The following is a 17,170-nucleotide window of genomic DNA, read 5'->3' as shown; positions in this document are numbered from 1 at the left end:
GAACTGATGAGGGGGGTCAGTTAATCTTGAAGGGCTGTCTGGGTATTCTCTTGTAGGCTCTAATGCAGTGGTTCTCAAACTTGAGTGCACACCAGCATTACCTGGAAGGCCAGTTAGCACAGATTGCTGGGTCCTTCCCCTGTTCTGGGGTGGGGCCTGAGAACTGGCATCTCTAATAAGCTCTCAGGTATGGCAGATGACCTGGGAGGGAAGATGGGTTCAGCTGCATCTTATCCTGTTAGCATGATGCTACCCAAGTCGCCTCACCTCCCTGTGTCCTAGTCTCAGTTTCCTCCTTGGTGGGACTCGGGGTGTGGATGCTGCCTGGCAGCCTTTTGTCTGCCAGCTGCGTTAATTAAAGAATGTGTGTGAGCTCTTGGAATACATCAAGTGCTAGGCAGTTTCAACCAGTCCATTATAAAGGAGATCAGCCCTGGGTGTTCTTTGGAAGGAATGATGCCAAAGCTGAAACTCCAGTACTTTGGCCTCCTCATGTGAAGAGTTGACTCATTGGAAAAGACTGATGCTGGGAGGGATTGGGGGCTGGAGGAGAAGGGGACGACAGAGGATGAGATGGCTGGATGGCATCATCAACCCGATGGACGTGAGTTTGAATGAACTCCAGTAGTCGGTGATAGACAGGGAAGCCTGGCGTGCTGCGATTCATGGGGTCGCAAAGAGTCGGACACGACTGAGCGACTGAACTGAACTGAACTGAAGGCGGTTGCTGATACTTAGGCCACCTGGCGTGAAGAGCCAACTCATTGAAAAAGACCCTAATGCTGGGAAAGACAGAAGGCAGGAGAAGAAGGGGATGACAGAGAACAAGATGGTTGAATGGCATCACTGACTCAATGGACATGAGTTTGAGCAAGCTCCTGGAGATGGTGAAAGACAGGGAAGCTTGGAGTGCTTCAGTTCATGGGACCACAGAGTCAGACATGACTGAGCGACTGAACAACAACAAGACAGTTGGTGAAAAATATGTTTATGTACATACACACAGACACATGCGTATCTTTCAGTACTTCTTTTAGCTATCAAAAACTCCCTAAGTCCCTTAATGAATCCAAAAGATCTGTCAAACCTGTTGTATGGTTGCTCTGCGTGTGTGGGTGTGTGCATGTATGTGTGTACATGTGTGTGCATGTGAAGGAGAGAGAGAGAGATCTCAAGACAAAGGAGTGAGATAATTAGAGTAGAATGGAGTGGGAAAAGGAGGCCAATGTTAATTCCATTTTTATCTTTGAGTTCTGGTCTTGTTTCTAATAACATCTTAGAAGATCTATAAATTAAAACAGATCCGGATTCAGGAATCTTCAGCTAGGAATTTCTCCCTCCTGTCAAATAAAAATCTTTGCTGGGACCCTTAGGGACTTCCTGGGTTCTCTGAAATATTAGCACTGTTCTCCACAAGCCTAGAAATAGGCAGTATTGATAAGGCTCACACTGCATGCACCCACACTCTTTTAACAAATGAGTGTCTAGCTAGTTGCAGGGAACCTTTGCTTACCCTTGGTGTAATTCTCCACCTCCAAGGTACTGGGGCTTCCCAGGTGACACTAGAGGTGAAGAACCCACCTCCCAATGCAGGAGACGCAGGAGATGTCAGTTCAATCCCTGGGTCAGGAAGATCTCCTAAAGGAGGGCATGGCAACCCACTCCAGTATTCTTGCCTGGAGAATCCCATGGAGAGAAGAACCTGGTAGCTACAGTCCATAGGGTATCAAAGAGTCAGACACAACTGAAGCAACTTGGCATAGCATACTAGGGTATTGACTGGCCAGGTTGAAAGAGCTCCTTTAACTAAACATGACTGAAGTTTTCCTTTCATCAGGAAGGGCATGGAGGCTGTAATATGTTATTCTGGAGTGCGTTGGCAGGTACACCCCGGAATGGCAGGCTATCAGCTTACACACAAGGGAACAATTACCCGGGTGGCATGGTTAATCGCAGGCACTTCACCATGGAAAAAGAAAAATAATACCCTTCCCATCTCATCCCACGGAAAAGAAAGGAGACATCTACCAATTTGTAAGAGGATAATTTCCTAATTACCCCATGAAGGTTGTTATTTCTGTTAGGTCCTTAAATCAGATTGAGGAGGGTGAAACCTGATCCTTCCTTTAGTGATGAAAAATGTTATTGTAGGATTTGGTTTTCACACAGTGTCTCCCACAGCTGAAGGAAGAATTTACTAATCTCAACCAGGATAGCTGTGGAGGCAGCTGGTGTGGGCAGAGGAAAGTCCACAGTGGGGAAGCAGGAGCTGGGGCACTTCAGGTTGGTCCAACAGGATTGTTTAATTACTTGGAAAACCTTTCTCCTGAGTGTGAGGAGGCCTCTGCAGAATACATGACTCATAGCATATTAACTTCTGAATGTTTTAGAAATGAAGCTTGCCTCAGTTTTCAGCTACCATTAAATCCCCCTCAAGGCATTTTAGGAAAAAAAAAAGGAGGGGTGTTCTGGGGGTGATTATCAAACCAGAACCAATCCCCAGCCACACACAGGGCACGCCCAGAATGTTGCCTACTCTTCAGGGAAAGGAACTAACATTTCTGGAGCACCCATTGCATGTTCCAGCATTTTTTTCTCCCACTCTTTGCTTCCAGAATGGGGAGGCCACTGGGCCACGGCTCCACTGGCAGAGCTCAGCTCCTCTGCGTTCCCCTCTGTCCCTCTCTGGCAGCGGAGGGTAATAGGCAGGAGACACGTAAAACAGAGAGGTCAAGGGGAGAACATGGAAGAATGGGAGTGGGAAAGAAAACTTGGCATCACCTGGATGTGGAGAAGGGCTGGCCTTGAGGGAGTGCCAGGGCTGGTGCCAGGAAGAATCGCCAAGCGGGTGAAATGTGGCTTTGTTCTCACTCTCTCTGGTTCTAGAATGCCCTCCCTCCACCCCTGACATCCAGGCATTAGCTCAGCAACTATTTATTAAAAGCCTCCTAAGTTTTAGGTATCGTAACGGGCATCAGGGATATGGCAGTGATCAAACACCAAGCCCCCCTCAAACAGCCTACATTCTAGAAGTTTCTATCAGTGGCTTCAGGTAGTCTTGGGCTGCTGAGAAGTCCCTATTAGGGCACCTCCTTACTGTCCCTGTTTACAACGCACACGCCCTGCTCCCTGCCTCGCAGCCCTCTCTTGTGATCACATGCGCACAGGTCTACGCACACGCACGGACATACACACACACACACACACACCCGCGTACGCAACCACGCTGCGGGGCAGTCCCTTCCCAAGCCAAGGCGCAGCACGGAGGTGCGGGCAGTAGACGCGCGCGTGCGCCCAGGGGCCGCTTATCGCGAGGCCGCCTCTGCGGGTCCCCTGCAACGTGCGGGCGCGGCCAGAAGGAGGCCGGCGCGGAGCGGAGCCCGGGGAACGTGAGTCCTGACCGGCCGTTCCCCTCCACTCTCACAGCCGGGCTCCGCGCTACGGACAGCTGGGCAGCGCCCCCAGGGTCCCAGGGTCCCGCTCCCGCTCCCTTTTCAGGATTCCCTCTGGGCGCCCAGGTGGGAGGAGAGGACAGGCGCGCCCGAGGCGGGGGTTTGTGCGAGACGCGCGGGGAAAACAGTTATCAAGCGCTTTGGGAACAGCTTCGGCCCTGGGTCCGTGGCAGAAACTTGGACTCCCGGCCCTGAAACCAGGCCGAGGACACTGTCAGGAGGTGCGGGCCCGGCCCTCGGGGCTGGTCCATTAGCTGCTGCTTCCTTCCAGGGCGTCTGAGTCGGTGGTTAATTTCCCACCGGATCAGTCTCCACGGCGTCTGCTCACGAACACGCTGGTTTCTTCCTGGGGCTCCTCTCTGATCTGACTCCGTACCTGGCCACCTTCGTTCCCTCGGGCCAGTTGGCACTTGTGAGAAGTTCTCAGGCCACTCCTACCCGCCCCCCACCCCGCCCCATCCTCTTGAGAGGGGCAGGAGGAGGGACCCCCCTCCCCGGCTGGGACCCCTGGCTTGGTTCAGAAGCCGTCAAGTTGGAGGGTATCCCATCCTGTCTCTACGTGGTCAGGGGCAGTCCTGCTTTCTCGGGGGATGGGCCCCCGACAGGCTCCTCCTGCAGTCCCTGTGGATCAGAGTCAACAGCAGGTGACTCACACAGGGCCTGGTTCTCCCTCCTTGCAGGGAGAAGAGAACTCGGTGACCCTGAGTTCTGGTAGGAGTCACCTACCAGGGAGTTTGGGGGAGAAATGCCCTCATTGCCTGCCTATTAGCACTTGCCCCTGGAATCAGCACCTTTTTATAGGGACAGTTAGACATGTATCATCATCCCCATTTCACAGGGCAAGAGAGTCACACTTGGGTGGTTAAGTGACTTGCTGAAGTTCACTAATATGGGAGACAAACTAGAACAAACTAGACCGCCTTCAACTAGTTTTATTACTGATAAGAATTCATCTTCCTGGTTCTTTAAAGCAATGCTAATTTTGGCAGTTAGGATGCACTCTTGCTCCAGACATGCCCCTTTCACCTCTGCCCTGTAGAAAGTCCTTCTTCCTCCTAGACCTCTCTCACAGTTTCCCCAACTTGCACTGCCACTCTCCCTTTCACCAGTGCAACTCCTACACACCCATCAGTTCAGTTCAGTTCAGTCGCTCAGTCGTGTCCGACTCTTTGCGACCCCATGAATCGCAGCACGCCAGGCCTCCCTGTCCATCACCAACTCCCGGAGCTCACCCAGACTCACGCCCAGCTAAGAAACCCTTTCCTGTGCGAGCCTTTCCACTCCCTCTAGCTCTCACCCATCTCCCTTTACTCCATGCGGCAGTGTTTACAGTCTGGGCCATAAAATCTAGCCTTCATTATACCATTGCCTTTTTCAACTCTCTCATCCTTTCATTTTCATCTGTCTTATTCCATCAGTTGGGTGGTCTCCCTAAGGGCAGGGACTGTGGCCTAGGCACTTGCTTTACATTCCCCGTGGTTTCCATCAGGGTGCTGGGCAAAAAGTCTCACCCAGTGTCTCCTGCATGCATGCTAAGTCACTTAAGTTGTGTCCTACTCTTTGTGACCCATTGGACTGTAGCCCGGCAGTCTCCTCTGTCCATGTGATTCTCCAGGCAAGAATACTGGAGTGGGTTGCCATGTCCTCCTCCAGGGGATCTTTCAAACCTAGGGATCAAACCCCTGACTCCTGCATTGCAGGCGGATTCTTTGCCACTGTGGCATCAGGGAAGCCCACACCAGGGAAGCCCACACCCTGTGTCTCTTGTTTGGCTGATGGACCAGATTCACTGTAAACCTTGTCAAAGATGGGCCCAGGAGCTTCTGTTTCAAGCCTTTGAGGGGTGGTGTTACTGGGCTTCCAGCCATTAATCAGCTATCTGCAACTCCCCCCTCATTGAGTGGCTTGCCCGCCTGGTTCCTCCAACCCATCAGGAAAGATTGCACCTGGATTACCTGAGATGGAGAGACAGAGCTTAATTGTATTCTCTGTTCACATCAGGATATCCAAGGACTGCTTAGACCAGATGCTTCTTTAACAATGCCCTTGTTATGCAGTGATCAAGGATACGTCAATGAAATACAAACAGCCTAGATACACAACATGAAAGATCTGGTCTAAATTGAAACAGAGGGCTTCCCTGATAACTCAGTTGATAAATAATCCACTTGCAATCCAGAAGACCCCAGTTTGATTCCTGGGTTGGGAAGATCCCCTTGAGAAGAGAAAGGCTACCCCACTCCAGTATTCTGGCCTGGAGAATTCCATGAACTGTATAGTCCATGGGGTCGAAAAGAGTCGATACGACTGAGAGACTTTCACTTTCAAATTAAAACAGAACAAACTAACAAAAACCAGAAGGTGAATGATTGTTTCTTTGAAGGAGTAACTCTGTGTTTTGTGTCAAGGGGAGGGCGGTTTGAGATTGTTCAAGTGCATGTCTGAGGCCAGGTCTTTTCCCCGTTACCCTCTCTGTGTGTACGAGTGAGTGAGTGAAGAGAATGAAGTCTCTCAGTCGTGTCCAACTCTTTGTGACCCCATGGACTGTAGCCTACTACACTCCTCCATCCATGGGATTTTCCAGGCAAGAGTACTGGAGTGGTTGCCAGTTCCTTCTCCAGAGGATCTTCCTGACCCAGGGATCAAACCTGGGTCTCCCGCGTTGTAGGCAGATGCTTTACTGTCTGAGCCACCGAGTGCTTACTCTTATTCTTGTAGTTGATAACATGTTTTCACATCCATCATCTTGTTTATTCCCCACAAAACTCTGAGGAAGAATAATAGTAGTCACTAATCACAACAATGTTTATAAAATGTCTATAATTATTTAACAACTACTATGTGCTGTGTACCATTCTAAGGACTTTATGTGTGTTAAGTCATTTGTTCCTTCCCATTTTACAGATGCAGAAACCGAGGCACTGAGACTGCCAGCAGCGTGCAGTAGTGGGAATGTCCCCAAGGCAGAAGTGAATCAAGATTCTTAGATGATGAGAGCTCCATTGAAAGAAAAAAGATGCACTAAGTGAGGAAACCGACATTGAACACCTCCTCTACCAGGTAAGGCTGTTGAGAGCTTTGTGGGCACTTTCTCACCAGATCTTCACAGTTACACGTCAGGTTATTGTGTCTGCGCTGTGACCTGCCCCCACATTTGAAGAAACACGGCCTCACGAGGTCAGCTGGCTTGCCGCAGGCACCTGGCTAGTGTGTGGCTGATCCAGGACCTGACGCCAGGTCTGCGGACTCACGCCCATGTTCTCCATGCCCCATGTCAAGTGCTTGGATGGCTTGGCCTTCTCTGGCTCTTTGTTTCTCAAGAAGAGGGGAGGGGGACAACGTTTATTTCACTGGCTGGGCAGTGAGATCATTATCACTCTTACAAAGCAGGTATTAACTCTCTAAGTGTACATGGCACTGAGCAGAGCAATGAACTATTTTGTACACAAAAATAATTAAGTCAAGTCCACAGGGAGGAACTCTGCCTCTGGGAATAAAGGATCCCCAGTGAGTGAAGGTGTCAGGGTAGCCCGAGGAGCCAGCATCCTAACACACATCCTCCTTGGCAAAAGTGTGTCCTTGCTGACAAGAAGTGGCACAGGGGTTTATGGGGTGGCTTCCAAACCCATCACCGCTTCTGGGACGTACCTCTGAGTGGTCAAGACTTTGGAAGCAGATAAAGGTGGGTTTGAAGCCTTCTTAGTAGCTGTGTAAGCTTGGACCAGTTCCGTGCCCTCTCCAAGCTTCATTTCCCTCTATGGAAGTGGACTGAACACGTATGCTTCTGTCAAATGAGATGATATACGTAATGCACTTAGCACTGCTGCTGCTGCTGCGTCGCTTCAGTCGTGTCCGACTCTGCGCGACCCCAGAGACGGCAGCCCACCAGGCTCCCCCGTCCCTGGGATTCTCCAGGCAAGAACACTGGAGTGGGTTGCCATTTCCGTCTCCGATGCATGAAAGGGAAAAGTGAAAGTGAAGTGAAAGTGTCTGGGACTCTTAGCGACCTCATGGACTGCAGCCCACCAGTCTCCTCCGTCCATGGGACTTTCCAGGCAACAGTACGGGAGTGGGTTGCCATCGCCTTCTCCACAGTGCCTGACATGGAGTAAGCATGTAATCATCGATAGCTCTTGTTTCGGCTGTTGGGTAGGTGTCTTGCTTCCAGCGTGGATTTTAAGGATAAAGGGAAGATTCATTTTCCTAGTGGAAAGGGGGACTTGGGACAGCACAGCAGAGGCGCCCCTTCGATGCCCCAGTGCCCGTGGCTGTCACAGGCAGCTTGGCCCTTTGTTTCCCACTCACTCCTTCTCCTGAGACAGCAGGGAGAAGGAGGGGTGGGGGTTGCCTGGCCTTTCCGGGCAGCCCCTACAAGTCTCCTATTCAATAGTTGGTCTTTAGCTCTTCATTCGGGAGAGTCGTGAGGCTTTCTAGGTAACAGGAAGTACACCTGGTGAATGGTACACAGTAGGAATTCAGTAAGTGCTGACTGCCTGGGGTATCTGGGGTCCAGTTTCCCCAGACTCACAGAGGGGGCTGCGGCCCAGACAGTACTTGCTGAGGAGTAAAGGACAGAAGGGTAAAGCGCATCTGCGTGTGAGGGGCTGCCATGCCATGCCAGGTGGGCCACTGTGCCTGCAGCCTGCATGAGTCCCCGGAATGCACGCCCTTTGCTCACCCGGAGCTGGGCTGAGAGCGACCCAGGGTACACGTTGCAGAACATTCCTTTTGTTTCTACCTGGCAGAGCCCCCCGCCCAGCACTGGCTTCCTGCTTAATGGCCCGTTCGGGATGGGGAGTCAGGGGAAATGTGCAGAACTCAGGGAGAAAGAGATTAAACTCACAATAAAACCAAACCCAAACATCACCGCCTTCCCTCTCGACCTCCGCAGCCCTGACCCTGAGCTGTCTCTCAGCCAGTTTCCCTCCCAGGCAAATAATATTTATTCCAGGAGGCCCTGACACACCGGGCCAGAACAAGACAATGCTTGATTGTTCTTCCTCTCCCCTGCAGCAGGCGATGCGCTGGAGGAGAGAGCGTGAGGGAAAGGAGCTGCCCCCGCCGCTCCCAGTGGGACCGGCTCTGGGAGCTGTCAAAACAGGCCACGATCAGGGCTGGGGAGGGGTGCCGGGCAGATTAGTGCGGCTGCTCTCGAAGTTTCACTCTTTTACCCCAGTTCCTGGCAGCTGTGGCCACTTAAACAGCTTTGGCTTCCATTAAACAGGAGAGTCATTAAGTCATGGAGCTTAATGAAGCTCTAAAGGGCCCAGTAGTCATCCCTTGGTGAAAAGTGCCAATTCATTGCTTGGGAGACAACAAACCTGGAGACTGTGACTAAGTCAGAGGTGAGCAGCTCCAGGCCCGGATTGACGGCTCACCTCAGCGTGACCCTGCGCTGAGAACCAGCCTCGTGTGCAGGTGGGAAGAGGTGGGTGACCACTTGGAGAGAGTTGGACTGCTGGTTTCCCCAGCTGCTCAGCTGGTGTTTGGGCTAGAAAGAGCCAGAAAGTTCTCCTGTGGTTACTGGTTTTTATTAATCGGGGCTGACACAGAGTGTGTTGTCCTAAAGTGTATCCCCCACCTGAATCAGGCCACCACCATCAGGGGCTGGACCAGGGAGTTAGTCTGCTTCTCCCCCAGCCCCCGACCCTTGACGTTAGGGATTTTGCCTCATCTGTTGCGCCTTTGAACAGTCCCTGGCATAGTGCTGGTAGAACGTGTACAGGAAGTAGGGAGGACAAGTGAAAACCCCAGGGCCACCTCTTTTACCTCCTTTGGGCTGGAACCCACTTGTCACCTTCAGTGACAAGTGACTTGTCATTGGCTGGAAGTGACCATGCACAGGAGCTGCAGTGGAGTCCTACCCAGCATGTTCAACCTTTCCTTTATTCTGATTCACTGAATTCTCATCCTTAGGCAAGGAGGGCAGGGAGAGGTATTACTGTCCCCATTTTGCAGATGGAGAAACCGAGGTTCAGGAAAGTAAGTGACATCCAGACATCAGATTCCTGGTCTAGCATTCCATGGTCTCTCATGCTTATATGTAGTGCCAGTGACCATTGGGCTACAGGACTTGGCTCCTTACCTGATCTTTGTCCTGCTCTTGGGGCCCCTCAAGACCAGGCCAGACTGCCCCTCTTACTCAGAGGCCAGATATTGGACAGGAATCAGAAGAGGAAAATAGCCCAAGAGCCTGTCTCCTGGCCCATTTCCCCAAGGTTTGAAAGCCGTCAGGAGAAGGATGGAGAGATTTGGTTCCAAGGCCACTCTCAACAAGGGAGAGTTTTCCTTCCTTTAGCCATCTCATCTGTGTTTTCACTCTCTGCTCTCTAGGGGCTGGATGGAAGGAAGGGTCGCACCTGCATAGAACCACAAGCTTGCAGACTGTGGGAACTGGCAGGGACACTTGCCCAGGAGGACATTTAAAGGACACATGGCGGCTCCCAGGACTACCTGGCTCCCTGTGACTCCATGGGTGGGAAGGACATTCAGCCTTGCTACTGCCCTGGGATGGCCAGCCTTCTGGAAACACCTCCCCTTATAGGAACAGGGCCTAGGGAGGCTAGTCCCTGGCTGGGAAAGCTGGCTGAGTGACAGTCTGGCTTACCCCATGTGGGATTACTCAGCCTTTAAAAGTCCTGTTTATTTGTTAAGGGAGAGGCAGATCCATAACGCATCTGTTGACACCTGGACGGCACAGCGGAGGGAGCTGCACCTCTCTGCCCGGCCCTGCAGCCCCACTGTGGTTTTCCTGCCAAGCTGCAGTGGTTGCTGGGAAGAACACCTGGTGGGTGAGTGATGGGAGAGCTTCCCGCTGGCAGCAGCCACCTCTGCCCAGAGCCATGCTCGTCACTGGGTGCCATGGAGGGCCCAGGCAGGAAGCCTGAGAACACTGTTCCAGACACATCTGCTGTAGAGCCGTGCCCTGGAGTGAGCCTGACCACGTCGGTGAGACCCAGTTCACCATCTCCCAGGGGCGGGCTCTCCAAGAACCTCTTTGCAATCTCCCAGCCTTTCTTTCCATGGCTATGTTAATCTTGGCTCCAAGACCAAATGAGTGGAAGATTCAAGGGGTTTTGAGTGTTAGATTGCAGGTCTGAGCTGAGCACACCACCCCTTCACTCCAGGCTCCTCCACTTTCATTCTAATGTTAGGAAAGCAGAGGAGAGAAGCCGGCTGTTGTTGACCTTGTTTCATGGTGTCATTGGAGGACAGGTCATTATTGTAAGAGTGGTGTTTGGAAAAAGAACGGGGTCAATGCTTAAGATACATGGGCTCCTGTCCTCACTCTGGCCTGAGCCAGCTGTGTGACCTTGAGCAGTGAGTTAGTCTTTCCGCATCTCCATTTCCTCAACCAGGAAACAAAAGAAATTGGATTGATGTCTCCCAGCGCCCCATCCAACTCCAACATTTTAGACTGTACAGCTGTGAATGTCAGGACTGATGTCGTTCATTTACAAAGAAAGTGTCACCAACATCCCCTCCCCGCTCCCAGGAGGATGTGGTCTGAGTTGTTCTCCCTGTTGTGATGGTGGGTCTGCAGTGCTCCACACCCACCTGCCCGTCCCCATTGTCCGCCGTGGTTCCCATGCAGGAGGGCTGACCCCCTTGCCTCTGCTGTCCTCTGAGTCTCTGGGAGGACGCCGTCAAGAAACCACTCGAGGCTGATAGGTCTGGGCCTTGGTTCCCACCTCAGGAAACTGACTTGCTGGTTGACTGCAGGCAAGACTTGGCTTCTCTGAGCCATATCCGCCAAATGGGACAAAAAATTCTTCCTGGGAAAGTGCTTCAGGATGAGCACGGAGGCTGAGGATCCAAATCCCAGGCCCTTTGGGAGGCAGTGGACCTCTACTAATGGACCACACACTCAGCGGGGCTTTGTGTCCCAGTGTGCCTGAACCTTGGCCTCCTGGCACGTGCTGGTTGTCTTGCCCACATGCATTGTGAACAGGGATCAAGATGCCCTCTTTTTGGATTAGTTCTGCATTTGGTTCTGGGACTGTGAATGGCTTTGCAGTGCCTTTCAGTGAGCTCTTTTCAACTTCACTCATCAGGCCTTGGTTGGGGAGCTCTGTTTCCTTCCAGCTGACTCAGTGTGGTTGCCGAGCTGATACTGTTGAGTCACTCGGGCAAGGCCCGTTACTTGCCAGACATGGCTCACTTGGACCCATCTTTCCAGGGTAATGAACTCATAGGATTAAATTGAGAGCTCCTTCCTTCTCCTCTACTTTCACCTCCTAGCTTTCCATCAGCCCCCACCCACCCCCACTCCACCACCACCCCCAGCTTCTGGTCCTCAGGTGGGACCTCTTGAGCCAGGGAGCAATTAGCCAACTCAGACTTCAAGATTCTCCCTAGAAGAAGTTGCTGTTGTTGTTGTACAGTCTCTCAGTTGTGTCCGACTCTTTGGGACCCCATGGACTGCAGCACACCAGGCTTCCTTGTCCTTCACCATCTCCCAGAGCTTGCTCAAACTCACGTCCATTGAGTCAGTGATTCCATCCAACCATCTTGTCCTCTGTCATCCCTTTCTCCTAATTTCAATCTTTCCCAGCATCAGGGTTTTTTCTAATGAGTCTACTCTTTGCATCAGGTAGCCAAAGTATTGGAGCTTCAGTTTCAGCATCAGTCTTTCCAATGAATATTCAGGATTGATTTCCCTTAGGATTGACTGGTTTGATCTCCTTGCAGTCCAAAGAACTCTTAAGAAGATGAGTGCTGGCCTGATAACCCTGGGATGAAGCAGGCCTGCTTTACAGGAACCCTTGGAAGGATATGAGTATTTTTTTCTTTTTCCCAATGAGACAGAAATCTCTTTACTGAGTTTAAAAGCCAAGTTATGTTTTATTTTAAAAGCTTCAAAGTACATCAAATGTAAGAGATGACTTTCACTATCATAAGCAATACTTTTATAATGTCCAGTTCTCTCTACATAGAATATCCCATTTGGTTTATTACAGTATAGTTAGGTCCTCAGTATCTATTTTATGACCAGTTTAAAGCCAAACCCATGTTCCCTGACTGTAAATATTAATATGATTTCTCAATTAGTACCTTCCTTATTAAACCTAAAATGCCATCATGAGGCATCTTATTTTTTGTAAAACTAAAGAAGAAAAATTGTTGCCAAATTAACTCTGATACAATATTTTCTTATTGTTTCATCATGTTTTCTTACTAAAATCTATACTGATTAAATAAGATAATTTAGAAGTTTTTAATCAATTTAAAAGTTAACTCCTATGTGTATGTGAAAAAGAAAACAATTTTGAAAACAGTTAAGGTACTCCTTAAATGGAAAAGACATGAGTATTAACGGGGAGGCTCCTACAGACTTATTTAGAACTGCTTATAATTACTCTGCCACATTCTGAGACCACTGTGGCTTCAAGTTGCTACCTTCTTTGCTTAGAATCCTCTTCCATTCTCACCTGCCTGGTTAATTTTTACCTGGTCTTTAAGATTCACTCTCTCCAGGAAGTAAAGCATTCATTCAGTAAATATGTATTAAGCACTTACTAGGCACCAGTGACTCTTCTAGCATCTGGGATACAATATTCAAAATTCCAGCCTTCGTAGAGACCGAAGGGAAACCAGGGCAGACAGACCACACAGATAACAGAAAATATCAGCTGGTGATACATGCAAGGAAGAAAAATAAAGCCAGTTAAGAGGACAAGGAACAAAGGAGTGGGGACAGGAAGGCTCCCTGAGGCAGCAGCACGTAAGCAGGGACCTTAATAAAGTCAGGGAATGAGCTGGGTGAATATTGAGCACTGCAGGCAGAAGAAACAGTAAGTGCAAAGTCTCTGAGGCAGATGTGAGTATGACATGTTGATGAGAGGCAAGGAGGCTGGTGGAACTGGAGATGAGTGAGTGTATGGGCTTGCAGGAGGCAAGAAGCTGAGAAGGATGATGGGGGACAGGTCACTTAGGGTCTTCTTGACCCCTGTAAGGACTCGACTTTCATTGAGAAGTTGTCAGATTTTTTTAATTGAATTATTTATTTGGGTGTTTTGGGTCTTGGTTGCTGCGCATGGGCTTTTTCTAGAAGTTGTGGCGAGCAGGGGCTACTCTTCGTTGTGGTGCATAGGCTTCTTACTGCAGTGGCCTCTCTTGTTGGGGAGCACAGGCTCGAGTGTGGGCTCAGTAGTTGTGGTACATGGGCTTAACTGTCCCGGAATCTTCCCAGATGAGGGATTGAACCCATGTCGCCTACACTGGCAGGTGGATTCTTAAACACTGGACCACCAGGGAAGTCCTGTTGGATGTTTTTAAGTGGAGGGGTGACATAATTGGACTCAGGCTTTCATAGGATGGTTCTGGCTGCCGTAATAGAGGACAGGCTATAGGGAACAAGGGAGGAAGCAGGCAGATCAGCAAGAAGGCAACATCAGTAATCCAAGCTAAAGACAGTCATGGCTTCAGTGGGGCAGCAGCCATGAAATGCTGAGGGGGCACTTAGTGTCTTGAAACATTTTATGGTAAAGCCAACAGGATTTCCTAAGACATATGGGAGACATGGAAGAGTCAAGGATGGCACTAAGGTATTTGGTTCGAACAATCAGGAGAATGGAGTTGCATCACCTGAGACAAAGATGATGAGTGAAGCAGGTTTAGGGGGGTTGGGGAGATTAGACATTCAGTTTGGGACAAGTAAGGCTTGAACTGCCTATTGGATATTCAAGTGGAGATGTAGAGTGGGCAGAAGGTAAGCCGGTCTGGCATTCAGGGAGTGGTCAGACTTGGAGATATGAATGTGGGGTTGTTGATACATAGATTGTATTTAAACAGGAAGGACTGATAAAGTCATCTGCAGAACAAAAGCACTCCAAAGACTGAAACTTGGGGGTCTCTAGTTTCTAGAGGTCAAAGGAATTAGGAAGTTGCAGAGGCGATTGCAAAAGATCAGCAAGTGCTATGGTAACGCTTATGTTCTAGAAGTGAAGTGGAGAAAGTGTTTCTTGGAGGAGAGGATGGCTGACTGTCAAGTATAACTGGGAGGTCAAGAACCCAGGATTGAACATTACATGTGGCAGCTCAGAGGTCACTGGTGATCGTACTCAGAGCTGTTTCAGTGGTTTGAGAGAGAACTGGGGAAAAGAAGTTCATATGAACAACTCTCAAAGAATTTTGTTGGAAAGGTGATCAGAGAGATAGTGCACTAGATGGAGGAAAATACAGGTTAAGGTGGTTTTTTAAAAATGAAATGTACTTATTAGTTAGCTAAGGAACTATGAGGGGACATCGATGTGAATTTTTGAGAGCTTAACTTGGAGCCAGGAGAGGAGATTTAGAAAGGCTATTTTCATCTTTTCCCCATTAGCCCTGTCACCCCAGTTCTGCCTCTGTCTTTCACTATATGGTAAGGGGTATGTTCATTTGGGGGCTTCCAAGGTGGTGCCTAGTGATAAAGAACCCACCTGCAATGCAGAAGATGTAAGAGATGTATGCTCAATCCCTGGGTTGGGAAAATCCCCTGGAGAAGGGAATGGCTACCCACTCCAGTACTCTTGCCTGGAGAATCCCAAGGACAGAGGAGCCTGGCAGGCTATGGCCCAAAGTGTCGCAAAGAATCGGACTGACTGAAGCAACTTAGCACATACACATGTTCATTTTTGTATCAACATCTTGTGCAGATGTCTAGTGTCTCTGGTATTTAGCAGACCAGGGAGACCACCTGCCATTTTATATTGGATGCCTACCTATCATGTCATGTCACCTCTTTTCTAGAAAACTGGCATCTAGCCATAATGCCTAATTCATGTATTATAATATAACCTGGTGGTTGTATGGTGAAGTGATTTATCACTGCCAGAGGAGGCATAATAATGTTCATACTCTTATACAGTAATCAATTAATAAGCATGTTGCATCATGGAGTATTTAAATAGTCTTTAAGGGTCAGATTTCTGGCCTTTATACACAGAATATTCTTCTAAGTATGACAAAGTAGGCACCAGAAGACTTCTCTCCACCTAACACTATATATAGTGAGAACCCATACAGATGTCTGATCATGTTTTACAAACTTGAGATGATTTCTAGAAGAATATAATAGTAACCCACATTATTATTACTGTAGATAATAACATTAACATGGAAATCGCTGACTCATGTTGGAGCAGGAATCATTGACTAGGAATGATTTTTTTTTTCTCATGACAAGGCACATGGTTTTCCTTCTTAATAATAACACACAAATAGGCATCACTTTCCCCTTTCCTTCTTGGTGCATGCATGCGTTTGTGCTCAGTCATGTCTGGCTCTTTGCCACCCCATGGACTGTAGCCCGCCGGACTCCTCTGTCCATGGAATTTTCCAGGCAAGAATACTGGAATGGGTTGCCATCTCCTTCCCCAGGGGATCTTCCTGAACCAGGGATTGAACCCTTATCTCTTGAGTCTCCTGCATTGGCAGGCATGTTCTTTACCAGCTGAGGCACTGGGGAAGCCCCCCTTCTTGGTAGTGTAGTAAAAGTAATAATAATAATAATAATGAGCTCTGGGGTCAGTCAGATCTACATCAAAATCCTCAGTTTATCTATACCATTTTTCTAGATTCCACATCTATGTGTTAATATATGACTTTTGTTTTTCTCTTTCAGACTTACTTCACTCAGTATGACAGTCTCTAGATTCATCCACATCTCTGCAAATGGCACAGTTTCATTCCTTTTTGTGGCTGAATAATATCCACTGAATATACAGATGAACTTTTTTTCAAAGCAGAAATGGAGACACAGATGTAGAGAACAAACATATGGATCCCAAAGAGAGAAGTGGGGGAGTGGGTGGGATGAATTGGGAGATTGGGAGTGACATATATATGTACTGTATGTGTGTCTGCTAGTCACTCAGTTGTTATGTATGAAATAGATAACTAATGAGAACTGACTATATAGCACAGAAAATTCTACTCAGTGCTCAATGGTGACCTCAATTGTGCCCCTCCTACCGTCTTGTTGTGGCTTCTCCTTTGTCCTTGGATGTGGGGTATCTTTTTTTGGGTAGATTTCAACATCCTCCTATTGATGGTTGTCCAACAGCTAGTTGTGATTTTGGTGTTCTCGAAGGAGCAGATGAGCTCATATCCTTCTATTCTGCCATCTTGATCTCCCTTTTAAAAAAAAAAAAAGGATATATGTATAGTGCTACTGCTAAGTCGCTTCAGTCGTGTCCAACTCTGTGTGACCCCATAGACGGCAGCCCACCAGGCTCCCCCGTCCCTGGGACTCTCCAGGCAAGAACACTGGAGTGGGTTACCATTTCCTTCTCCAATGCATGAAAGTGAAAAGTGAAAGTGAAGTCGCTCAGTCGTATACATGTAGCTGATTCACTTTGCTCTACAGCAGAAACTAATGCAACATTGTAAAGCAACTATACTCCATTAAAAATTAATTTTTTAAAAAGTTAACCACATAGTTGCAGGTAATTGCAGCCAGGTGTTTCTTTCCTCGGATCTCAGACCTGAGTGCATGTCCCCTGGCTGTCAGTATGCACAATGACGAGATGGCAGAAACTGGTTTGACACCAACATGAACCCTTCACCTAAAACTCAACTCAAGCCCAGGGATTTCTGAGCTTTGAAGCTTTGATGGCTTTCCTTGCTTAATCAGTCTCTGTTAAGCTCCCTTGAGGCTAAAGAGGGAAGAAGGGGCCATGAATTTTGTGTCTTTCTGTGGGAAAGTACACTTCCAAAAGCAGCATCCCCTCCTC

The 17,170-nt window shown here is 48.9% G+C and overlaps 1 long non-coding RNA gene across 1 annotated transcript; it reads left to right on the top strand.

The window, feature by feature from the left end:
• The first annotated feature begins 3,197 nt into the window (after window positions 1-3,197).
• Window positions 3,198-16,666, top strand: LOC112585180. Its single transcript, XR_003109610.2, has 4 exons — window positions 3,198-3,389; window positions 6,357-6,512; window positions 10,107-10,400; window positions 16,060-16,666. It is a non-coding gene; the product is annotated as an uncharacterized LOC112585180 (long non-coding RNA).
• The last annotated feature ends 504 nt before the right edge of the window (window positions 16,667-17,170 follow it).

Source organism: Bubalus bubalis, chromosome 5, assembly GCF_019923935.1.
Source record: "Bubalus bubalis isolate 160015118507 breed Murrah chromosome 5, NDDB_SH_1, whole genome shotgun sequence".
Lineage (NCBI taxonomy): Eukaryota > Metazoa > Chordata > Mammalia > Artiodactyla > Bovidae > Bubalus > Bubalus bubalis.
The sequence above is the reverse complement of the archived record's forward strand: the minus strand, read 5'-3'. Positions and strand labels throughout refer to the sequence as shown.